At 39.5% G+C, this 26,175-nt stretch overlaps 1 protein-coding gene and 1 long non-coding RNA gene across 26 annotated transcripts in view; one reads left to right on the top strand and one right to left on the bottom strand.

The window, feature by feature from the left end:
- The window catches only part of ARB2A (ARB2 cotranscriptional regulator A), a 540,355-nt gene that overhangs the window by 482,627 nt on the left and 31,553 nt on the right, over nucleotides 1–26,175 (bottom strand). For 12 of the 23 annotated variants that reach the window (XR_010140097.1, XM_063724468.1, XM_063724467.1 and 9 more), the window contains exon 1: nucleotides 15,430–15,548. The exons of 1 other annotated variant lie outside the window; for it this stretch is intronic. The gene's annotated coding sequence lies outside the window, so the exon portion shown is untranslated. Of the gene's footprint in view, nucleotides 1–14,899; nucleotides 15,047–15,105; nucleotides 15,555–26,175 lie in introns of those variants that run through there. 10 more of the 23 variants (XM_054556475.2, XM_002815737.5, XM_054556476.2 and 7 more) reach the window with 7 other exon arrangements.
- Nucleotides 15,582–26,175, top strand: part of LOC129059697 (uncharacterized) — a 127,461-nt gene continuing 116,867 nt past the window's right edge. For 2 of the 3 annotated variants that reach the window (XR_010140098.1, XR_008525723.2), the window contains exons 1-3: nucleotides 15,665–17,120; nucleotides 17,544–17,655; nucleotides 18,740–18,795. This is a non-coding gene — a long non-coding RNA (uncharacterized LOC129059697). The other variant, XR_010140099.1, reaches the window with a different exon arrangement.

Raw genomic sequence — 26,175 nt, forward strand, 5'->3', positions numbered from 1 at the left:
AAACATTATACCAAAGTCTTACCTTCATAGTAGACACCCAACCAGAAGGTAATATCCTCAAATATGAAGTCTAGATTGCCTTATCACTAGGTATACATCTATTACTGATTCGAATAACTGAAAATCTGTTTTTTTCCCTTATCTAGACCTTAGGCTTTTCCCTGCTCATTTATCTCTCCCGCTCTCCATCTCTTCTGAGACCAGAGTCTTATTCCCGTTCAGCCAATCCCTACTGAAAGAAACCCTTTCTTTTCTATCCCAACATCCTCAACCGGCCTGATCCGACCTTTCTTCCCATCAATTCTCAGATATGACCATTTAATCAAAGTATTCCAATTACATCAGAGTGTATTAAACCAAATGGATCAAGATTATTAACAAAATTCCAAACTACTTAATTCCAGAGTCATTTCCATAGTACAGGCAAAAATGATGATATCAAGAAGAATGGGTAATTCAAATCAAGAGAGCATCTAATCTAACCACCAATCTTTTCACATTTTTTACTTGCCTCATCTTAGGTTATACTCTTCGTCACAATTGTAGCTTGCTCCACATTTTATATAAGCACGTAAAACTAAGCTACGCTTTGTAGAGGAAAGGGGTATCACTGGTATGCCTTCATTAACTTGGATATTTACTCTGAATTGTTCTTTTTTAATACAAATAGTGTGTCTCCTGAGCTACAAGTATCTTTTCTACTCTTTTCTTATACTTGATTACATATGATGGCAATATGACTGGCGGGGAACAGGAATACTAGCTATATCCCAAGTAGTTAGTAGTTACACTGGTGGTTATAATCATCCCTATAAAGAGCCATTAAAGGGCCTTACAAGGGCCCAAATCCACAGTCTTAGTCTTGTTAGCACCTCTTTAACTTCTAAGCAAAGCAAAGCTTGGTACATTATCAATCTAGACCATGATTAAATAAATATACAGAGAAAGAAGAGCCATGATGGCCAGCTAAAAGGAGGGAGGAAGAGCTTCTCCCATCGAGAGAACAGACCATCAAGATCATCAGTAAATTTCAAGCAAATCTTTGGAAGGAAGGCATTGAGAGTGAACAGAGAAAGGACACAGACCCTGGGCTGAAGGAGGAGGAAGCTGGGAACTCAACACAGGGTTGCCGAGCACCAGGATTCATTTCTGGCCTTGAGTGGCTCCTGGAGAAGGAGTGAGTTAAACAGGCATGGAATGGCCTATGCTCACCATGGACCTCCAGAATCCTAGCTACAGGAGACTCAATGACACCCATGCACACTTGAGCTGGCAGGGAGAGCTGCTTGGAGAAGTGGCAGAGACAGGACTCCAGCCTGTGCAGAGCCCAGAGGCTTTGGTGTGGAAATGGCTACTTTGGAGCACAGCCAGGGACAGCTATCCCCCAAAGCTCATCATGCTCCTCTATGTGGCTTTAGCATATATTGACTGTCAGGCCTGGACAGAACAGGGCTAACTTGCCTGGGGGACAGAGCCAGTCTTATCTGAGCATCCCCACCCCATCTGCCAGCCTCTACCAGTCACTGCCTAGCCACATAAGCTTGCAGCATAGTCTCAGATACCCAACAAGGGCACTTCCCAATGGCCACCGCCACAGCTCATCAGCCAGCAGATGTCACCTAACCATCAGAGAACTTCTGCAGATGGGCTCTGATATGGTTTGGCTATGTCCCCACCCAAATCTCATCTTGAATTCCCATGTGTTGTGGAAGGGACCTGGTGGGAGGTAATTGAATCATGGGAGCATGTCTTTCCCATGCTGTTCTCATGACAGTGAATAAGTCTCACAAGATCTGATGGTTTTAAAAATGGGAGTTTCCCCACACAATCTCTCTCTTTGCCTGCTGCCATCCATGTAAGACATGACTTGCTTCTCCTTGCCTTCCACCATTATTGTGAGGCCTCCCCAGCCATATGTAACTGTAAGACCATTAAACCTCTTTCTTTAGTAAATTGCCCAGTCTCAGGTATGTCTTTATCAGCAGCATGAAAACAGATTAATGCAGGCCCCCATCAGCACACAACTGCCCACAGCCTCCCCCCACTGCTTTGCCAGAATGCATATGCCCACAACCTCCCTCCACTGCTTTGACATAAAGCCCTCCCCCGCCACCGCCCCGCCCCACTGCTGGTACACACACACATGAACACAGATCCCTCTGCCACTGGCCTAATGAAGGGCTTTTGTCAGCACCCTCCATGAGTGTTGCTACCAGTGAACTGGGAACACCTCAACTCCTCCAGCACAGCAGGTGCTTAACCTCAAGGGGCCAGAGAACAAAGCTGTGAGCCTGAACACAACCCTTCAGGGTTAGAGCATGCAGCCCAGGAGTGCTGAGCTGAACCTTGGTCCCCTGAAATCATCCAGAAACGAAGACAGCTGACTGAAACCAACTTAAAGAACAGTCAAACCCTCAAAGGCATCAAGGAGTATAAAAGCAAAAAGGCCCATCCAAAGGACAGCAACAACAAAGATTAAAGGAACATCAGGTCACAAAGATGAAGAACCAGTGGAAGGACCATGGCAACTCAAAAAGTCAGAGTGTCTCTTGGACCACAGCGCAATAAAAATGTAAGTCAACACAATGAAAATCGCTCAAAACCATACAAATACATAAAATTAAACAACATGCTCCCAAATGACTTTTGGGTAAATAATCAAATTAAGGCAGAAATCAAGAAGTTCCTTGAAAATAATGAGAAGATAGAACATACCAGAATCACTGGGACATGGCTAAAGCAATGTTAAAATGGAAAATCAAAGCATTAAATGTCCACATCAAAAAACTAGAAACATCCCAAATTAACAACCTAACTTCACAACTGAAAGAATGAGAGAAACAAGAGCAAATCAACCGCAAAGCTAGAAGACACGCAATAACAAAAATTAGAACTGAACTGAAGGAAATCAAAACACAAAAAACCATTCAAAAGGTCAACAAATTAAGGAGTCGATTTTTTGAAAAAAATAATAAAATAGGCCACTAGCTAGGCTAATTAAGAAGAAAAAAGAGAAGATCCAAATAAACACAATTAGCAGTTACTAAGGGAATGTTACTACTGACCCCATAGAAACAAAAACAACCATCAGAAACTACTATGAACACCTCTACGCAAACAAACTAGAAAACCTAGGTGTGATGGATATATTCCTGGACACATGCACCCTCCCAAGACGCAGCCAAAAAGACACAGATTCCCTGAACAGACCATTAACGAGCTCCAAAATTGAATCACTAATAAATAGCCTACCAACCAAAAAAAGCCCAGGACCTGATGGAGACACAGCCAAATTCTACCAGATGTACAAAAAAGACCTGGTACCATTCCTACAGAAACTATTCCAAAAAATTGAGGAGGAAGGACTTCTCCCCAACTCATTCTATGGGGCCAGCACCACCTTGATCTAAAATCTGACAGAGAAACAGCAAAAAAAGAAAACTTCAGGCCAATATCTTTGATGAACATTGATGCAAAAATCCTCAACAAAATACGTGCAAATCAAATCCAATAGCACATCAAAAAGCTAATCCACCACGATAAAGGAGGCTTCATCCCCAGGATGCAAGGCTGGTTCAACATATGAAAATCAATGAATGTGATTCATCACATAACCAGAACTAAAGACAAAAGCCATATGATTATCTGAATAGGCTTTTGATAAAATTCATCATCCCATCATGTTAAAAATTCTCAATAAACTAGGTATTGAAGGAACATACCTCAAAATAAGAGATATCTATGAGAAACCCACAGCCAACATTATATGAAATGGGCAAAAGCTGGAAGCATTCCCCTGAAAACCGGCACAAGACAAGGATGCCCTCTCTCACCACATCTATTCAACATAGTATTGGAAGTCCTAGCCAGAGCAATCAGGCAAGAGGAAGAAATAAAGGGCATCCAAATAGGAAGAGAGGAAATCAAATCACCTATTTGCAGATGACATGATTCTATATCTAGAAAACCCCATAGTCTGAGCCCAAAAGCTCCTTCAGCTGATAAACAACTTCAGCAAAGTTGCAGGATACAAAATCAATGTACAAAAATCACTAGCATTCCTACAGACTGACAACAACCAAACTGAGAGCCAAATCAGAATGGCCATCCCATTCAAAACTGCCACACACACACAAATACCTAGGAATACAGTTAATCAGGGAGGTGAAAGAACTCTACAATGAGAGTTACAAGACACTGCTGAAAGAAATCAGAGATGACACGCAAATAAATGGAAAAACATCCCATGCTGGTGGAAAGGAAGAATCAACATCATTAAAATGGCTATACAGCCCAAAGCAATTTATAGATTCAATGCTATTCCTATCAAACTACCAAAGGCATTCTTCACAGAACTAGAAAAAATTATTTAAAAATTTTTATGGAACCAAAAAAGAGCTCAAATAGCCAACACAATATTAAGCAAAAAGAACAAAGCTGGAGGTATCATGTTACCTGACTTCAAACCATACTACAAGGCTACAGGGACCAAAACAGCATAGTACGAGTACAAAAACAAGCATGTAGACCAGTAGAATAGAATAGAGAGCCCACAAATAAGGCCACACATCTATGACCATCTAATCTTTGACAAAGCTGACAAAAATAAGCCAAGGGGAAAAGACTCCCTATTCAAAAAATGGTGCTGAGATAACTGGCAAGCTATATGCAGAAGATTGAATCTGGACCCCTTCCTTATACCACATAAAAGAATAAACTCAAATGGATTAAAGACTTAAATGTAAAACCCAAAACTATAAAACCCCTGGAAAACAACCTAGGCAATACCATCCTGGACCTAGGAACGGGCAAAGAATTCCTGACAAAGACACCAAAAGCAATCGCAACAAAAGCAAAAACTGACAAATGGGATCTAATTAAATTTAAGAGCTTCTGCACAGCAAAAGAAACTATCAACAGAGTAAACAGACAACCTACAGAATGGGAAAAAAAATCTGTCTTAATCAGATGCATAGTTGGCAAAAATGGAGATTCAGGAGAAAGTCCAGCATCCACAAGGAACTTAAACAACGTTGTAAGAGAAAAACAAACAACCCCATGAAAAAGTAAACAAAAGACATGAACAGATACTTCTTAAAAGACATACATGTGGCCAAGAAGCATATGAAAAAAAGCTCAATATCACTGATCATTAGAGAAATGCAAATCAAAACCACAATGAGATACCATCTCACACCAGTCAGAATGGCTATTATTAAAAAGTCAAAAAATAACAGATGCCAGAGAAGTTGTGGAGACCCTGATACATTGTCAGTGGGAGTGTAAATTTGTTCTACCATTGTGGAAAGCAGTATAGCGTTTCCTCAAATAACTAAAAGCAGGGCTACCATTTGACGCTGCAATACCATCACTGGGTATACACTCAGAGGAAGAATATCTACCATAATGACACAGGCAGGTGAATGTTCACTGCAGTACTGTTCACAACAGTAAAGACATGGAATCAACCTAAATGCCCATCAATGACAGACTGGATAAAGAAAATGTGGTACATACACACCATGGAATATTACGCAGCCATAAAAAATGAGATCATGTCTTCTGCAAGAACATGGATGAAGCTGGAGGCTATCATCCTTAGCAAACTAACACAGTAACTGAAAAACAAATACTGCATGTTCTCACTTATAAGTGGGAGCTAAATGATGAGAACTCATGAACATAAAGAAAGGAACAACAGACACTGGGGTCTACTTAAGAGAGGGAGGTGAGGAGGAGGGCAATTAGCAGAAAAGATGACTATTGGGTACTGAGCTTGATACCTGGGTGATGTAATAATATGTACAACAAACCCTGTGACACATGTTATCTATGTAGCAAACCTACACACGTATCCCCAAACCTAAAATAATTTTTTAAAAAAAGGAATAAGCAGGAAAAAAAAAAGAATACTAAAGCCCTCCCCATCATAGTGTAAATAATGAATAATTACAAAATGAAACTTTCCTCCTGAAAATTAGCTTTGTTATATCATATGAAATAATATTAATAATTCCAAAGAAAAAAAAAAGTCAGAGTGTCTTCCTGCCTCCAAATGACTGTACCACCTGCCTAAGAATGGTTCTTAACCAGGCTGAAATTATAAACATAGAATTCAGAATCTGGATGGCAAAGAGAATCATCAAGATTCAGGAGAAAGCTGAAACCCAATCCAAGGAATCTAAGGAATCCAATAAAATAATACAAGAACTTAAAGATGAAATAGTCATTTTAAGAAGGAACCAAACTGATCTGATAGAGCTGAAAAACTAAAAGAATTTCATAATACAATCAGAAGTGCTGAGAAAAGAATAGACAAAACTGAGGAAAGAATCTCAAAGTTCAAAGACCAATTCTTTGAATGAACTCAATCAGACAAAAATAAAGGCAAACGAATAAAAAGAATGAACAAAATCTCCAAAATATATGGGATTATGTAAACAGACCAAACATATGACACATTGGCATCCCTGAAAGAGAGAGACATGAGAAAGCAACTTAGAAAACATAATTAAAAATTATGAAAATTTCCCTAACCTCACTGGGGAGGTAGACATTCAAATTCAGAAACTGCAGAGAACCCCTGTAAGATGCTATTCAAGACAACCATGCTGAAGACAAATAGTCATCAGATTCTCCATGGTCAAAGTGAAAGAAAAAATCTTAAAGGGAGCTAAAAAGAAGGGAGAGGTCACCTACAAAGGGAACCCCATCAGGCTAACAGCTGACCTTTCAGCAGAAATCCTACAAGCCAGAAAAGATTGGGGATCTTTATTCAGCATTCTTAAAGAAAGGAAATTCTAATCAAGAATTTCATATCCAGCCAAACTATGCTTCATAAGTAAAAGAGAAATAAAATCCTTTTCAGATAAGCAAATACTAAGGGAATTCACTACCACCAGACCTGCCTTATAAGAGGTCCTTATGGAAGCACTAAATATGAAAATGAAAGCCATTACTGGCCACCACAAAAACAAACACACTAAAGTACACAGACCATTGACACCATAAAGCAACTACACAATTAAGTCTACATAACAAGCAGCTAACAGCATAACAGGATCAAATTTTCACATATCAATACTGACTGAATGTAAATGGACTAACTACACCACTTAAAAGACACAGAGTGGCAATTTGAATAAAGAAACAAGACCTAACTACATACTACCTTCAACAGACCCCTCTCACATGCAATGACACCCACAGACTCAGAGTAAGGGATAGAGAAAAATCTAGCAAGCAAACAGAAAAGAAAAAAGAGACAGATTGCTCTTTTAATTTGAGATAAAACAGACTTGAAAGCAACAATAATCAAAAGACTAAGAAGGGCATCAAATAATGATAAAGGGTTCAATTCAACACGAAAACTTTAACTACCCTAAATATACATGCATCAAACATTGGAGCACCCAGATTGATAAAATAAGTTCTTAGAGACCTACAAAGGGACTTAGATAACCACACAATAATAGTGGAAGACCTCACCTCGACACCCACTGACAGTACTAGACAGACCATCAAGGCACAAAACTAACAAAGATATTCAGGACCTAAACTTAACATTTGACCAAATGGCCCTAACAGATATCTACAGAACACTGCACTCAACTACAACAGAATATACATTCTTCTTATCTGCACATGACACATACTGTAATATTGACCACACACTCAGCCATAAAGGAATTCTCAACAGATTCAAAAAAAAAAACAAAACTGAAATTATACCACACTCTCAACCACAGTACAAGAATAGATCTCTCAAAATCATATAATTATGTGGAAATTAAACAATCTGTTCCTGAATGACTTTGGGTAAACAATGAAATTAAGACAGAATTCGATAAATTTTTTGAAACTAATGAAAACAAAGAAATGACATACCAGATTCTCTGAGACAGAGCTAAAGCAGTCTTCAAAGGAAAGTTTATAGCACTAAACACCTACATCAAGTAGTTAGAAAGATCTCAAATTAACAACCTAAAATCACACCTAGAGCAACCGAAAAAAACAAAAGTAAACTAACCCCAAAGCTAGCAGAAGAAAAAACCAAAATCAGAGCTGAACTGAACAAAACTAAGACATGAAAAATGATACAAAAAGTCAATGAAACCAAAATGTGGTTCTCTGAAAGAATAAATAAGATTGACAGACCACTAGCTAGACAAATAAAGAAAAAAGGAAAGAAGTCCAAATAAACACAATCAGAAATGACAAAGTGAACATTACAACTGACCCCACAGAAAAAAAAAAAAAAAAAAAACTCTTGGAGACTGTTATGAACACCTCTACCTACACAAACTAGAAATCTTAGAGAAAATGGATAAGTTCCTCAAAACATACAACCTCCCAAGTTTGAATCAGAAGGAAATTGAAACCCTGAACATACCAATAGTGAATTTCAAAATTGATTCAGTAATAAAAAGCCTACACCCAGAAGAAGCCCTGGAAAAGACAGATTGACAGCCAAATTCCACCCGACATATAAAGAAGAGCTGAAACCAACCCTACTAATAAACTATTCCAAAAAATGAGAGGGGACTCCTTATCAAATCATTCTATGAAGCTAGCATCATTCTGATACCATAACTTTGTAGAAACACAACAAAAAAAAGAAAACTTTAGACCAATATCCCTGATGAATATAGATGTAAAAATCCTCAACAAACACTAGCACACCAAAACCGCAGCACATCAAAAACCTAATCTACCATGATCAAAATGGCTTTATTCCTGTTATACAAGGTTGGGTCAACATATGTAAATCAGTAAATATGATTCAACACATAAACAAAACTAAAAACAAAAACCATATGATCATCTCAACAGATGCAGAAAAGGCTTTCGATAAAATTTAACATCACTTCGTGTTAAAAATTTTCAACAAACTAGACATTGAAGGAACATACCTTAAATAAAAAGAGCCAGTTATGACAAACCCACAGCGAACATCATACTAAATAGGCAAAAGCTGGAGGCATTTCCCTTGAAAACCAGAACAAGACAAGCATGCCCACTCTCACCACAACTATTCAACATAGTACTGGAAATTTCAGCCAAAGCAATTAGGCAAGAGAAACAAATGAAAGGCATCCAAATTAAAAGGAAGTCATACTATCTCTGTTCACTGATGATGATTCTATACTTATAAAACCCCATGCTCTCTACCCAATGGTTCCTAGATCTGATAAACAACTTCTACAAAGTTTCAGGATACAAAATCAATGTCAAAAAAATCAGTAGCATTTCAGCAATAACATCCAAGCTGAGCGCCAAATCAAGAATGTAATCCCATTCACAATAGCCACAAAAGAAATAAAATATCTAGGAATACAGCTCAACAGGGAGGTGAAAGATCTCTACAATGAGAATTACAAAATGTTGCTGAAGAAATCAGAAACAACACAAATGGAAAGATATCCTTACTCATGGATAGGAAGAATCAATATTATTAAAATGGCCATGCTGCTCAAAGCAATTTACAGATTCAATGCTACTCCTATCAAGCTACCAATGACATTTTTCACAGAACTAGAAAAAATATCTAACATTCATATGGAACTGAAAAACAGCCTGAATACCCAAAACAATCCTAAGCAAAAAGAAAAAAGCCACAGGCATCACACTATCTGACTTCAAACTATACTACCAGGCTACAGTAACCAAAACAGCATGGTACTGGAAAAAAAAAAAAAAAAACACACATAAAACAATGGAGCAGAATAGAGAACCCAGAAGTAAAGCCACACACCTAAAACCATCTGATCTTTAACAAAGTCAACAATAAGCAATGGGAAAAGGACTCCCTATTCAGTAAAGAGTGCTGGGATAACTGCCTAGCCATATGCAGAAGATTGAAACTGAACCCTTTCCTTTTACCATACACAAAAATCCATTCAAGATGGATTAAAGACTTACATGTAAAGCCTAAAACTATAAAAACTCTAAAAGAAAATCTAGGCAATACCATTCTGAATCTAGGACCTGGCAAAGATTTCATATGAAGACTCCAAAAGCAACTGCAACAAAAACAAAAATTGAAAAGAAAGACCTAATTAAACTAAAGAGACTCTACTCAGCAAAAGAAACTATCAACACAGTAAACAGACAACCTACAGAATGGGAGAAAACATTCACAAACTATGCATCCCACAAAGGTCCCATAGCCAGGATCTATAAGGAACTTAAACAAATTAACAAGCAAAAAAACCCATAAAAAATGGGCAAAGGACATGAACAGACAATTCTCAAAACAAGATATACAAATGGACAACAAGCATATGAAAAAATGCTCAACATCACTGAGCTTTAGACAAATGCAAATCAAAACCAAAATAAGAACCATCTCACAACAGTTGGAATGGCTATTATTAAAAAGTCAAAAAATAACAGCTGCTGATGAGGTTGTGGAGAAAAGTGAATGCTTATACAGTGGTGGGGGGAATGTAAATTTCAGCCACTGTGGAAAGCAGTTTGGAAATTTCTAAAGAACCTCAAACAGAAAGAACTGCCATTCAACTCAACAATCCCATTCCTGGGTACATACCCAAAGAAATATAAATCATTCTAATAAAAAGACAACATGTACACATATGTTCATTGCAGCACTATTCAAAACAGCAAAGACATGGAATCAACCTACATACCTATCAATAGTGGACTGAACAAAGAAAATGTGGCACATATACACCATGGAACACCACACAGCCATAAAAAAAGAATAAAATCATGTCCTTTACAGCAACATGGATGGAGCTTCACATTATCCTATGTGAATCAATGCAGAAAAAAAAAAAACACATGTTCTCTCTTATACATGAGAGCTAAACATTAAGTATACATGGACAAAGAAGGAAACAGTACACAGTGGGGTCTACTTCAGGGTGGAGGTTGGGAAGAGGATGAGAACTGAAAAACTACCTATCGGGTCACTGCACATGTACCCCCTGAACTAAAATAAAAGTTGGAAAGGAATAAAAATTTAAAAATGAAATAAAATCTACTCTCTTAGCAATTTCCAAGTAAAACATAAATAATCTGACATGAAGAAATGGAAATATACAGTAATGCTTTGCTTTGATGGTCTTCACAGTGTTATTTTCTCTGAAGCAAAAATTATCTCAATTATGTATATTACAAAAGAGATCATTTCCTCCAAATGGAGACAACAAACAATATTAGAGAAAGCAGCATAGCACTTCTGTCTCTAATTTCTCTGTAACTTAGCTGTGAAACCTTGAGTAAGTCAGTCATCTGCCATCTCATCTGTAGTAAATTAATCAATTTTAATTTGCCAAGGAGTTATAAGTAAAATTGTGATACAATTTTTCATTCATTAAACTAAAGCAAAGTAATTGATTTAAATGAGCTTTATAACTGAAATAGCTCAATGTAGCACCCCCAAGAGTATCTAATAAATTATGACAGTGTACAAAACATTCAATAGTTAAAAAAAAAAAAAAAAAGACGTCGTTACCTTGAACTTATAGGCAATTGGACATCCTGGATTATTAAAAATGCCCTTCCTTCTTAACAGATTATATTTAAAAAATTTTTTACAGTTTTGGACATTGTTAAATTATACACTCAAATTACTCAATTGAACTCATTATGAATAGAAATTATATGGCACATGATCTGAACAACTTCGCTTATTCCTATAGAAATGTATACAGTGCACACCTTCCAAACACTCACTGTTGAGCTATATGGACTAACATACATTATTTGATATACAGTAGATCTTACTGGATTACTCAGGGCCAACTGTCTCAATTCAGAACCACACGCTGAGATGAAGCTGGCGATTTGCACTCCCTCATTCTACCCTCCACCCCATGCCAATCTGTAGAGCTATATTACTTTTTTTCATTTTGATGCTGGGTCCCCTCTCCTCTGCTGTCGGTTCTGGGGCTCATGATCCATCACTATTACTGATCTTTGCCACTCTCCATCTAGTGAAATCAAACTGCTACACTGATATCTAACACATCTTTTCTGTTTCTTCATCATTTTTTGGCTCTTCTGGTCCCTGCTCTTCTCAGCAGGAACCAGAACACATCTTTTCTGTTTCTTCATCCTGTTTGGCTCTTCTGGTCCCTGCTCTTCTCAGCTACAAAACGAAAGACATCTACTACACAGGCACAGTCAGCCATTTAATATACTCCTTTTCTTCTAATTAAAAAGAAAAAAAAAATCAAAACAGGCCAGGATAGTCTTTGGCTTTCTGAACTGTTTTCATGGCAATTTGAACCAAAAGTTTCATTTATTATTATAGAAGATGGTGTATGTTTTTTTTTTTTATTTCTAAGTTCAGAGTTACTACAGATACCTGGTCAACAGACAAATTGAGAGTTTTTACAATTATAGGATTAAAGAGTTAAAATGCAATAAAAGTCATGGTGGCTGCCTTCTTAACCCTTAAAAACTCCACCAAATAAATCTCCAAAAATTTTTATTAAATCATATCTTAAAATAAATTCATAGAACTCCAAAAATATATACCAGTGGTCAAAAAGGACATGAAAAGATGCTTAACATCACCAATCATTAGGGAAGTGCAAATTAAAACCACAGAGAGATACTACTTTACACCCATCCGGATCGCTATTATCAAAAAAACAAAAAATGTATTTGGCAAGGATGTGGAGAAATGTTGGTGAGGATGTGGAGAAATGTTGGTGAGGATGTGGAGAAATTGGACTCCTTTGCATTGCTGGTGGGAATGTAAAATGAGGTGGCTGCTGTGGAAAACAGTGTGTCAATTCCTCGAAAAAAAAGTATACATATAGACATATATACATGTAAAATTTCCATGTGATCTAGCAATTTCCCTTCTGGAGAGATATCGAAAAGAAAGGAAAGCAGAGAACTGAACAGATATTTGTACTCTCATGTTCATAGCAGCATTATTCACAATAACCAAAGGATGGAAACAACCCAAGCATCCATGGATGAATGAATGGATAAACAAAATGTATTAACAGCATATGCACACAATGGATAATTGTATTTCACCTTAAAAAGAACATTCTGACACATGCTACAACATGGATGAACCTTGGAGACATTATGCTAAGTGAAATAAGCCAGTCACAAAAGGTCAAATAGTGCATGATTCCACTTATATGAGGTACCTAGAGTAGTCAAATTCATAGAGGCAGAAAGTAAACTGGCAGTTGTCAGGGGCTGAAGGTAACAGAAAACGAGGTGTGAGTGTTTAATAGGTATGAAGTTTCACTTGGGGATGATGAAAAACTTCTGAGTGAAAAATAAAGTTGGCATAGTACAGGGACATACTCCATACTTAGTTACCAATGACTACTGTGCAAACCCAATCTGACTCTAAAAACAGAGACAGTACAAGTTGTATACAACTGAGTAAACAGTGCTTACTCTTGTTAGAGCTCAATGAAGAGCACAGAAACATCTCTACGTATCTACAGACACCAGATTCTCCTCACCGAGGTCTGTCTAGGAAAGCTGAGAAAAATAAACTGTAAATAAATAAAATCCCTCATGCCACCAAATCACGGAATAAATATTCATTCTTGAGATTGTTAAGTACTGCTGCCTCCATGCCTACATCCTTGCTATTCCAAAATATATCAAACACGCTCCTGTCTCAGTGCCTTTGTACTAGGCCAACTCATTCCTCAATACTCGCGGAGCTCACTGCCTCATTTCATTCAGATCTCCACTCAAGTGTTCCCTTATCAGAGAGGCTGAGCTTACCACCCTATCTAAAATAGCATCCTCTATCATTCTCTTTCCCCTTAATTTATTTTTCTCTATACCTCTTTTTTTTTTTTTTTTTTCTGGAGACGGAGTCTCGCTCTGTCACCCAGGCTGGAGTGCAGTGGCATGATGTCGGCTTACTGCAACCTCCGCCTCCCCAGGTCAAGCAATTCTCCTGCCTCAGCCTCCAGAGTAGCTGGGAATACAGGCGCACGCCACCACACCCGGCTAATTTTTTTGTATTTTAGTAGAGACAGGGTTCACCGTGTTGCCCAGGCTGGTCTCAACTCCACAGCTCAGGCAATCCGACCGCCTCGGCCTCCCAAAATGCTAGGATTACAGGCGTGAGCCACCGCGCCCAGCCTTTCTCTATACCTCTTAATCACTACTTATTATATATTTACTTGTTAATTATACTTCTCCATCCACTAGAATGTAAGTTCCAGGAACAAAAGGACTTTCTATTTTGTTCACTGCAGTCTTCCCAGCACCTGAACACTATCTGGCACACTGAAGGTTGCCTGTAAATACTTGCTAAATGAATAAACAGGTGGATGCTCATGGTTTCATAGATAATATTTCCCTCTTGGCCTTGGTACTATTTATTCTACCATATGGAGCAGCCATAACCTGAAAGCATCCAGAGCATTCTTAACTTTTCAGCGTAGGGTTCACTGGTTAAGTGGAAGTAAGGCCTAGTTGAAAATTCTGAAAGAAGCCTGGTACCAGCAGTGTCACTGAGGCCTTAATGAAGCAGATCCAAAAATACTCTCTTACTCAGTTTCTACATTCGCTAAATGTATACAGTGTAACTGTCCCTTGCTTTGTAGGATAAAGAATACACCTTATCAATGAGATATTTGTTATGCAGTATATGGCATGCGTTAATGCAAACAATGTCATTTAAAAATCGCATTGATATTTTGATAAATATACAACGCACTTGCAGACAAAAATCAGAGAATTTTTCCCTCTACAGCTTTTTTGAGGATTTGGGAGAAATGGACAAATACAACAACACTGCATGTCATTAAATACAGTATATCCAAACACAAATAACGAGTTTCTTGGCCCAACAGATACAGACCCTGGAGCACTATAAGAATATGTTAAACACCTGGATGAGGGAAAGAGAAGACTGCTTCCAAAACATACTTACTTTATTTCAAAGTCAAAAGTATTCAACACTTAATTCATACTGCATCCCAGAGAAACGTCCCAACCCGCGCCCATGCATGTTACAAGTTTTGAGAGCATTTTATAACTGCACTTTAATCCCTCTGCAGTGAATGACTTCTGGTAAAGCGCTGGCAGTTAATAATACTTTTTGTAGGAAAAAAAAAATTAATACAACAACCACAATACCTCCACTCGCAAGAAAGCGGAGGAGGGCCCATTACTCTGTCTCCAGGGACTCCCAGAATCCTGTACGACCCGACATAAGGAAAGTCATCCAGGGAACACACGTGTCGCTCCCCCCCTAGAGGGTGGAAATGGAACATGGGACCTTCCCATCAGCGGGGGCCCAGACACAAGTCAGAGGTGTCCGCAGGGAACGCAGCGTGGTTCCAGACAGCCTCGGTCCCCAGGGCCAGCGACCCCCGCCTGAGACCGACCCAGGCCAGCCCCCTCCTGATTACGACCCGGGCCTGCCCCCGGAGCTCACATCCCCGCAAACGGCAGTCCTACCTGAGCTCTGCCCCCAGCTACAGGGCTGAGGGGGCAGGCGGGAGGAGGCGTGGCCTTCCAGTTCGCCAGTCGAACTCCCTCGTGCGGTTGTTATGACTTTCCCTCTCGGGATCCGCGCCCCGACCAAGTTCGAGTTGCACTTCCGGGGTCTGCAGGAGACTTACACGTCATTACGCACGCGACGGTAGCGGCTGCGACAACCCAGAAACGGGCGCGGCGCGGGCCCCGGGTAGGTTCCTGTAGTACTAGGTGGACTGCAGAGAGAGGCCCGCGTGAATTAAGTGTAGTTCTTTTATGCACTGGCGGACTCTGGTCGCCCTTCCTTGTGAAGGCTGCCTGGGTAGCCGTAGAGGACGAGGCCACTCTAAAGCCTCGTTTTCCCAGCGGAATTTTAACCATTCTGAGGATATCCTTACAGCCAGTTCCCCACTCCCCTACTCAGAGTGTGTCAGACTTTACCCTGTCCATTCAACTCCAGAAAAACTGGGAGGTCTAGATTCGGAAGATTAAATGTACCTTTGAATTATGACATGTAAAATAGGAAGTTAATACTAGCATCCTAATGACAAAAGTTTTCTCGTTATCATACTTGACTCAAATGGGAATCTTACGGATATTAATGTTTTTTCCAGAAACAGGTTTGAAAGGTATTTCAAGGATAAATCTGGGGAAAGGGATGGGAGCAACTGATTTTTAATTTTTAGATAGTACTCTCAGCGCATTTATTTAGTCCAAAACTGTTAATTTAATGAATTAGGCTAAACTAGACGCTGGGGTAACAAAGCTGAGTTAGATATCCTCTCCTCTGAGGCAGCTAAAGAGAAGGAAAATCTGGTGGCTGACAAGTAAACCAACAGTTACGTTCTTCAGAGAGGAGATCCCAGACTCTCTAAAGTATACTTCACTTCCACACTGTTTGTACTTCTTAATCTCCACTCCTTTCTTGTTTCCTTCATAAAAGTAGAATGCTATTCATTTATTTATTTGCAAATGTACCCTGCCCCCCTAAAATGTAAACTCATTGATGGTAGTGACATTATCTTGTCTTTTTAATGTATCCTCAACCATACAACAGTGCCTGTCCACAATGTACACAGTAAATATTTATTGAATGACTGAATGATCACAGTGGTAAATACTAGATTGGGGAAATTTAGAAAAGTGTATAGGACAAGAAGAAAGTGCTGTAAGTAAGTGGTGGTAGATAAGGAGCATTAAAAGGTGAGAGAATCCACTGGAGTTAGCCAGAACTGAGTACCTGGATGAATCTCAGGCATTGCAAGACTGTTAGGGCTTCATTTCCAGAAAGAACTCAAATGGTTTGTAGAGTGACACCTTATACTGAAGAGGAAGGCAACAGCCAGATTCTGAAAAGCTTTCTATGTCATGCTGAGTAATTTGATTTTCTGCTGCAGACAATTGGGGAAACTGAAGGATTGTTGAACAGAGGAGGGAAACATTTTTATTTTGGTGGACTTTTGCAACAGTGACAGATTATATTAAAAAGATAAGGCTCCCAAAAATGTGTAATGCCAGTTTAACCATGAGAAAAACATCAGACAAAATACCTGACCGCTACTACTCCAAACAGTTAAAGTCATGAAAAACAAGGAAAGTCTGAGAAACTGTCTGAGCCAAGAGGAGCCTAAAGAGACCAACTTTAATGTGGGATCCTGAAACAGAAATAGAACGTAAGTGAGAAAACTAGTGAAAATTGAATAAAAAGAGTAAAATTCCATTAAGAGAATATACTAATGTTTACATAAAATATGGAGATTGGTCAAAAGATGAGTGATATGACCTTTGAATATTTCCAGGATAGAGGCCCACTCAAGGGTTAGGGGAATGTACTTTGTTCAGTAGTAAACTACTACTGAACAAACACATGGGTGCTTCAGCCTACAATTCCAGCTGGACTTACATGGGAATGAATGAGCCTTCAGATTGTTCCTATCATTGAGTCTTTCATCTGGGGTCCAAAATTTCATAAAGCAGAGACGAGCCATCCCCACTGTGCCCAGTTCTGAATTCCTGACCCACAGAAACAATTAGAGATCATGAAAATGATTCTTGTTACTTTAAGCCAGTAAATTTTGGAGTGATTTGTTTTTCAGCAAAAGAAACCAATATGCTGTATGACAACAGCCAAAGAGTAAATATCCTTTCAAGTCCAATCCTGCCTAAGATGTCAAAATCAAGAATGAGGAGGTTGTGTGCTGAAACAGAGTGAGTCCTTTTCTCTCCTTACTCTACCCTAAGTGGTAAACTCCTGCCTCAGCTGACCACAAAAATATCTTCTGCAAATCTGTGAGGAGAAAGGAGGGAAAGCAACAAAAATTGTGTGTGGGCTTAGATGTTTTGTTAGAATTACAACAGCTCATGTGTAGCTTAGCAGAAACCATTACAATGATTACTACACAATATAGTACAAAAATTTCCCCTCATTTTAACCATAGTCATCTAAACTGTACAAGTTAGTTTATTTATAGTTTTAATTTATACATCTCTAGGGAAGCCAGAAACTTCAGTTTCTCTCCCCACCTCTCTTCTCTTGCACTTCAAAATCCTACTAAGATAAGGAAAAAGGAAAGGAGATTTGTTCCCTCCTGGCTAACAGATTGTCCATCTTTGATCACTAGGATGATCAAATAAATGTCCCTATACCATATTTTGCATATCCTCCTCCTATTCTAGACCACTTCCTTGGGCATCTGTCTTTTTATCAATCTACTCCCACCCTTCACATCAAATGATTTCAGTGACATACAGCAGACAGACACCTCCAAAAATACTATCAAGACTACATGTTGTTCATTTAAGTTAAAAATAAAATTTAAACCTACTTATCATGACTAGGACTCCGTGCCAACAATTTGGCAGCTCAAGAAAATCCATTAAGGAAAATATTCTTAATTAGATGCTAAGGGCAAAGCTCTGTCCAAACTAACCAACTCTATTAGAATGAGGTCTGGATTCTGACTTAAATTTGGAGAATCAAGTAACATTCCTGCCCTTGCTCAAGCCCAAGCAGGTATGTGCTGTGGTTTGAATGTTTTCTCTAAAAATTCATGCATTGGAAACATAATTGCCATTGTAATAATATTAAGAAGTGAAGCCTTAAAGAGGTGATTTAGGCGATAGGGACTGTGCCCTCATAAAAGGATGAATGCCATTATTGTGGGAGTGGGTTAGTTATCATGGGAGTGGGCTCCTGATAAAAGGATAAATTTGGCCCCCATTTTCTCTCTGTCTTGTGCACTCTCACTACTCTGTCTCACCCTCTCTCCCTATGTGATGCTTTCTGCCACAGGATGACCTTCATGAGATGCAGCCTCTGGATCTCGGACTTCCCCAGCCTCCAGAACTGTAAGCCAAATGAATCTCTTTGTTTATAAATTACCCAGTGTGTGGTATTCTTACAGCAGCAGAAAATGGACTAAGACAGTATGTGTGAAGTGTGGCATAGTAATTACAACAAGTTCTGCCTTCTAGATTCAGTTTATATTCAAAGCCCCAAAAGTAGGATCATATAACCAAATAATTTCTGATGACCCCTCCAACAAAATGATTATTACTTGAAATCAACCCCCTATCACTTGTACTTTCCATCTAGATGCTGGGGACACAAAGCTGAGTTAGACCCAAGAACACCCTTTTCATTATGCCTGGAATTTTTTTAAAATGAGAAAAGGTAACATATCAGTGTTCAAAACATACTTTAAGAGAATTTCAAACAAAAAAAACATAAAATAGCCTCTAGTTTGTGATGAAGACAATTTGTAGGTTGATATATTTACCTAGAGTTAGACAACCTGTGAGGTTTGAGGGCACAGTCTCTAAGGCGTCCCTGATTTCTGACACCAACTGCAAGTTTGGAGGGTTCCCAGAAACACCCTCAGGTTTGAAATTTTGCTAGAAGGTCTCACAGAACTCACTGAAAGCTGTTATCTTTACAGTTACCATTTATTACAAGGAAAGAATACAGACTAACATCAGCCAAGGGAAGAAGCACGTAAGGCAGAGTCCGGAAGGGTACCAAACACAGCGCTTTTGCTGTACTCTTCCATTATTTGCTGTACTTTCCCAGTGGAGTCAAGACATGTTACCCTCCCAAAATCCATGCATGACAATATGCAATGTAGAATTGCCAGTAACCCTTTTCCTGTTTGCCCTAAGAATACTCGCGAGTGGCACTTGCAGCTGCAGCATTTACCTTGAGATTACTTTGCTGATATTGTTTGGTGTGTCCCCACCCAAATTTCATGTTGAATTCCCATGTGTTGTGGGAAGGACCCATGGGAGGTAATTGAATCATGGAGGCAGATCTTTCCCTGCTCTTCTTGTAATAGTGAATAAGTCTCACGAGATCAGATAGTTTTAAAATGGAAGTTTCCCTGCACAAGTTTCTCTTCTCTTGTCTGCTGCTGTTTGAGATGTACCTTTCAACTTCCTCCGTGATTGTGAGGCCTCCCCAGCCATGTGGAACTGTAAGCCCATTAAACCTCTTTCTTTTGTAAATTGCCCAGTCTTGAGTATGTTGGATCTGTTTGGAGGGCTCTGAAGAAGACAGAAAAATGTGGGAAAGTTTGGAACTCCCTAGAGGCTTGTTGAATGGCTTTGACAAAAATGCTGATAATGATATAAACAATGAAATCCAGGCTGAGGTGGTCTCAGATGGAGATGAGGAACTTGTTGGGAACTGGAGCAAAGGTGACTCTTGTTATGTTTTAGCAAAGAGACTGGTAGCATTTTGCCCCTGCCCTAGAGATTTGTCAAACTTTGAACTTGAGAGACATGATTTAGGGTGTCTGGCAGAAGAAATTTCTAAGCAGCAAAGCATTCAAGAGGTGACTTGGATGCTGTTAAAAGCATTCAGTTTAAAAGGGAAACAGAGCATAAAAGTTTGGAAATTCTGTAGCCTGACAATGTAGAAAAGAAAATCCCATTTTTTGAGGAGAAACTCAAGCTGGCTGCAGAAATTTGCATAACTAATGAGGAGCTGAATGTTAATCACCAAGACAATGGGGAAAATGTCTCCAGGGCATGTCACAGACCTTTGTGGCAGCCCCTCCCACCACAGGCCCAGAGGTTTAGGAGGAAAAAATGGTTTTGTGGGCGGGGCCCAGGGTCCCTCTGCTGTGTGCAGTCTAGGGACTTGGTGCCCTGCATCCCAGCCACTCCAGCCATAACTAAAAAGGGTCAAGGTACAGCATGGGCTTTTGCTTCAGAAGGTAGAAGCCCCCAAGCCTTGGCAGCTTCCACATGATTTTGAGCCTGTGGATGCACAGAAATCAAGAATTTAGGTTTGGGAACCTCCACCTAGATTTCAGAGGATGAGTGGAAATGCCTGGATGCCCAGGCAGAAGTTTGCTACAGGGGTGGGGCCCTCTGGGAGAAACTCTGCTAGGGCAGCATGGAAGGGAAGTATGGGGTCAGAGCCCCCACACAGAGTCCCTACTGGGGCACTGCAGAGGGGAGCTTTGAGAAGAGAGCCACTGTCTTCAGACTCCGGAATGGTAGATCCACTGACATCTTGCACCGTGTGCCTGGAAAAGCTGCGAACACTCAACGCCAGTCCATGAAAGCAGCCAGGAGGGAGACTGTACTCTGCAAAGCCACAGGGACTGAACTGCCCAAAACCTTGGGAACCCACCTCTTGCATCATCATAATCTGGATGTGAGACACAGAGTCAAAGGAGATCATTTTGGAGCTTTAAGATTTGACTGCTGGATTTTGGACTTGCCTGGGCCCAGTAACCCCTTTGTTTTGGCCAATTTCTTCCATTTGGAATGGCTGTATTTACCCAATGTCTGTACTCCATTGTATCTAGAAAGGAACTAACTTACTTTTAGGTTTACAGGCTCATAAACTGAAGGCACTTGCCTTGTCTTGGATGAGACTTTGGACTGTAGACTTTTGAGTTAATGCTAAAATTAAAAGTGAAGACTTTGGGGGACTGTTGGCTTGGTTTTGAAATAGGAGGACATGAGATTTGGGAGGGGACCAGAGGCAGAATGACATGGTTTGGCTGTGTCCACACCCAAATCTCATCTTGAATTCCCGTGTGTTATGGGAGGGACCCAGTGGAAGGTAACAGAATCATGAAGACAGGTCTTTCCCTGCTGTTACCATGATAGTGAATAAGTCTCATGAGATCTGATGGTTCTAAAAAGGAGAGTTTCCCTGCACACGTTCTCTTCTTTTTCTGCTGCCATGTGAGATGTGCCTTTCACCTTCCACCATGATTGTGAGGCCTCCCCAGCCATGTGGAACTGTAAGTCCATTAAACCTCTTTCTTTTGTAAATTGCCCAGTCCTTGGTATATCTTTATCAGCAGCATGAAAATGGACTAATGCATTTGTCATGAAGTATCTTGATTTTATTATTATTTTCATATCACTCTAGTATATCAACTTTTGAAACAAAAGACATTCTATTTATAGCATTCAAATTTTAGTAGTGGCATTTCCATTTGCAAATATAGTAATTCTCTATTGCTGAAAATGTCAAATCCTAGAAAACGAAGCATTCCTACATGTGATGTTAACATCATTCTCAAACAGTTGTTGGCTGAAGATTCAATTGATGAATACGATTTTTCTGAAAGAGATGATTCTGATGATTCAGACTATTCTGATGTTAGTTCCGTTTAGAAATAACTCCAAGAACAGTTTTCATATTTTATTTTTCACATAGAAAATCAGTCAGATTTTCTTCAGCCTCAAAGAGCATGTTTATGTAAAATTAAATGAGCACTGGCGGTGAGCTGCACTTATTTTCCTAAATGGGAATAGTTAGGGAAGCTCACGAGAGCTTCAACATTCAGAATTTTTGAGGGGCTCCATTGTGGAGGCATCACTGATCCATTGTCCATATGGAACTCAGTCTCCAGGTCAGATGATACACGACCCAAAGCCTCTAAGTCATGTGGTTGGTCTTTCTAGCATGGGGAGCCTCTACCCTAAAACTGCTGGACATAGCCCATCTCCCTAAACAAAGACACTTTTATCAGATATGATAGGTTATTTCCCAGAATCTGAGGCCACAGACCAGAACTCTCTTTAGGAAAGGCCAAATTCTTTACTATACAATATTTCACATGGACTCCTATATAAGTTTTATTTGGATGAGAGGTGGTAGGCAAAGGAAGAGAAATGGTAATTAAGTCTCTGTCATACTAGTCAAATCATCAGGAATAGGTGATTAGTTTTAAGTAGTATAAAGACCAGGCTTCTTCAGTTTAGCCCTATAGAACCTTTCCATTTTCTACTTAGTGTCTCTCCTTTAAATTTCTTCTCACCATTCCTTTATGAAAAGAGAGAATAAAATAGTGTGAGCTTTCTTGTGAGCTATGTAAAGATAAAACAACAAAGAGGAAATATGTAAAGGATAGGCTGTCTGACCCTGACCTTTTTCTGATCTCTTGAATAGTAATTGGATAGGTTGGAAACAGCTGTAGAAAGCTGTAGCTGCATCCCTAACAGAAATTTGGTTCTAAACTAAGTCTTTATGATAAAAATCCCTAATGATAAAAAATAATCATGAAAATCCCCTAAATGGCCCACAAAGTACAGAATATATGAAGTTATGCTTATACTCTAGATCTTTAGTTCTTATGCACACTTGAATGTGAGACTTCTGAAATAGTTTAAATGTTAGAGCTAAAGAAGAGTTTGTGTGCAGATATCTGAGAATTTAAACAATTCTGATAAATCCAGTGGGCAACTCGGTCTTTATTGTAACTATTCAGCAGCACTTAACACAATTTAACATCCTCCTTCTCAAAACTTGAAACACTTTCTTCATTTGACTTTTGTGAAATTACGGAGCTCTTTGATTTTCCTTTGCTGGATTTTTCCTGACCTCTAGATGTTAATGTGCCTAAGATGTGTTCCCTTCTTCATTGCCTTTATTCCTGAGGTTATCCCCTCCACTCCCTTCACTATTATATGGCATCACGATGCTGATGGCTTCCAAATATCCATATCCAGCCCTGATTTCTTTGATTTTCTTATTCATATATCTAACTTCTTATTCAACATATCTATTAAAATATTCAACATGCATTTCAAACTTCTTATTTTCTACCTCCAGAAGCTACTCCTATTGCATACCTCTTCATCTCACTAAATGACACATTGATTCTTACAATTGTTCAGGTTGTCCTTTGATTCTTTATCTCTCATATTTCACACATAATTCCTCAGGAAAATCTGTTGCCTCTCTCTTCAAAAGGTAACCTAAATCTATCCAATTCTCAGCATCTCTACTACAACCATTCTAGTCCACAATAGATGCTGTAATTTATTGTTCTGCATGCTTCTGTTTTTGCCTCCCTACAATCTAGTCTCCAATTGGCAGCTGTGGATATCTTCTAAAAATTCGTACCAGAACTTGTCGCTTCCCTGATCAAAATCTTTAACAAGTTTCCTTACTCAAATAGAATACAATCCAAAACCATTTCTATAAGCCTATAAAGTCCTGCATGATCTGGCCCTTCACTACCTCATGCCTCCACTGAGTCAGCAGATGGTAAAAGACTGTTTTGAAGGGATGGAGAAAGCACTTGGCCAATAACCTTGGAGTTTCATAAATGGCAGTCTCAAAGTCAAGTACCTGGCTCTTTCCTAAAAATATTTAAGGACGAGAGACTGACTGAGGGTACCTTTGATGACAGAGTAAGGAGATAAGAACTGTCATGTCTTCCCAACAGCTAGTGGACATGATCATACATGGATGGGTGTATTCGTTTTCTAGGCCTGCCATAACAAAGTATTTCAGACTGGGTGGCTTACACAACATAAATTCATTTTTTCATAGTTCTGAAGACTAGAAGTCCAAGATCAAGGTCATGGTAGGGCTGGTTCCTCCTGAGGACTGTGAGAGAGAATCTGTTCTGTGCTTTTCTCCTAGCTTCTGGTAGTTTGCTGGCTATCTTTGGTGTTCTTTGGATTGTAGATGCATCACCCAGATTTCTGCCTTTATCGTCACTTGGCATTTTCTCTGTGTGCTTGTCTCTGCATCAAAAGTTTTCCCTTTTATAGGAACAAAAGTCATATTGGATTCAGTCTCACCTTAATGACGTTATTTTAACTTGATTACCTCTGTGATGACATTAGTTCCAAATAAGGTCACATTCGGAGGTAGTTGGGGTTAGGAAAGACTTCACCATATCTTTTGTGGAAGATAAAATTCAACCCACAACACTGAAGTATAATTATTTTTTAAAAAGGAGAGAATCAAATCTACTAGAAAGAAAGAAGAAGCAAACCAGCCAGCAGAATGAGGTTGTGTGAAGCAAGCCACTAGAAGAGGAGATCCGTGGGAATTGTGAGATGCTGGCTGGGACATTCACCCCATGTACCAGGGAATGTCAGTGTTACAGTTCTTGAATTTTGGGTGAATCTCCAAAATTATACTAAAGTGCCTAATGACAGCACCAGTATTTAGGCATTTGCTACAGAGAGGACAACAATTCCAATTTATAATAGCCTTTTTCTCCCACCTCTGAGCCGACGCCAAAGGACCTCAAAGTAATAGGATGAGTGTAGGACAAGGGGAAGTAAAAGGTAGAGGAACTGAGACAAAAGAAATCATGGGCCAGGCCCAGTGGCTTACACCTGTTATCCCAGCACTTTGGGAGGCCAAGGCGGGAGCATCGCTTGAGCCCAGGAGTTCAAGATCAGCCTGGGCAACATAGAGTCTCTATAAAAATTTTAAAAAAAATTAAAAAAAATAATTAGCTGGATATGGTGGCACATGCCTATGGTCCCAGCTACTTGAGAGGCTGAGATGGGAGGATCATTTGGGCCCTGGAGCACAAGGCTGCAGTGAGCCCTGATTGTGCCACTGCACCCCAGCCTGCGCAACAGAGGGAAACCCTATCTCAAAAAAAAGAAGAAGAAAAAAGAAAAGAAAGAGAGAGAAAAGAAAAGAGAGATGATGTCCCCTTCTTTCCAGCATACTTGTGGGTCAGACCTATACTGGGAAAGGGACACTTTAAAGTAATTGGAAGTTTCCAATCCAGCTCATGTAAAGAGCCTAGAGCTTGGAAGTTTGTCACGCTCATCTTCACAAGACAAAAGCTGAGCAAACTGAAAATCAAAAAGTATTCTTAGATCCATCAGAGAATTAATGTCACAAGGCAAACTTCTGCCCTCAAAACTAGACAGACCAGTGGTATATTAGACCATTCTTGCATTGCTATAACGAAATACCTGAGACTGGGTAATTTATAAAGAAAAGAGGGTTAATCAGCTCATGGTTCTGCAGGCTTTACAGGAAGCATAGTGCTAGCATCTGATTGACTTCTAGAGAGGCTTCAGGAAGTTTACAATCATGACCGATGGTGAAATGGGGAGCAGGCACATCACATGGCAAAAGCAGGAGCAATAGAGAGAGGTGGTGGAAGGTGATAACACACTATTAAATGACCAGATGTCATGAGAACTCACTGTCACAAGGACAGCACCAAGCCATGAAGGATCTGTCCTCATGATCCAAACATCTCCCACAAAGTCCTACCCCCAGGATTGCAAATTATAATTCAACATGAGGTAAGGGCAGGGGCAAATATCCAAACTATATCATTCTGCCCCTGGCCCCTCCCAGATCTCATGTCCTTCTTACTTTGCAGAATACAATCATGCCTTCCCAACAGTGCCCCCAAAATCTTAACTCATTTCAACATTAACTCAAAAGTCTCAAGTCTTGGCAGGCATGGTGGCTCATGCCTGTAATCCCAG

This window comes from Pongo abelii, chromosome 4 (assembly GCF_028885655.2).
Source record: "Pongo abelii isolate AG06213 chromosome 4, NHGRI_mPonAbe1-v2.0_pri, whole genome shotgun sequence".
In the NCBI taxonomy this organism is placed as follows: domain Eukaryota; kingdom Metazoa; phylum Chordata; class Mammalia; order Primates; family Hominidae; genus Pongo; species Pongo abelii.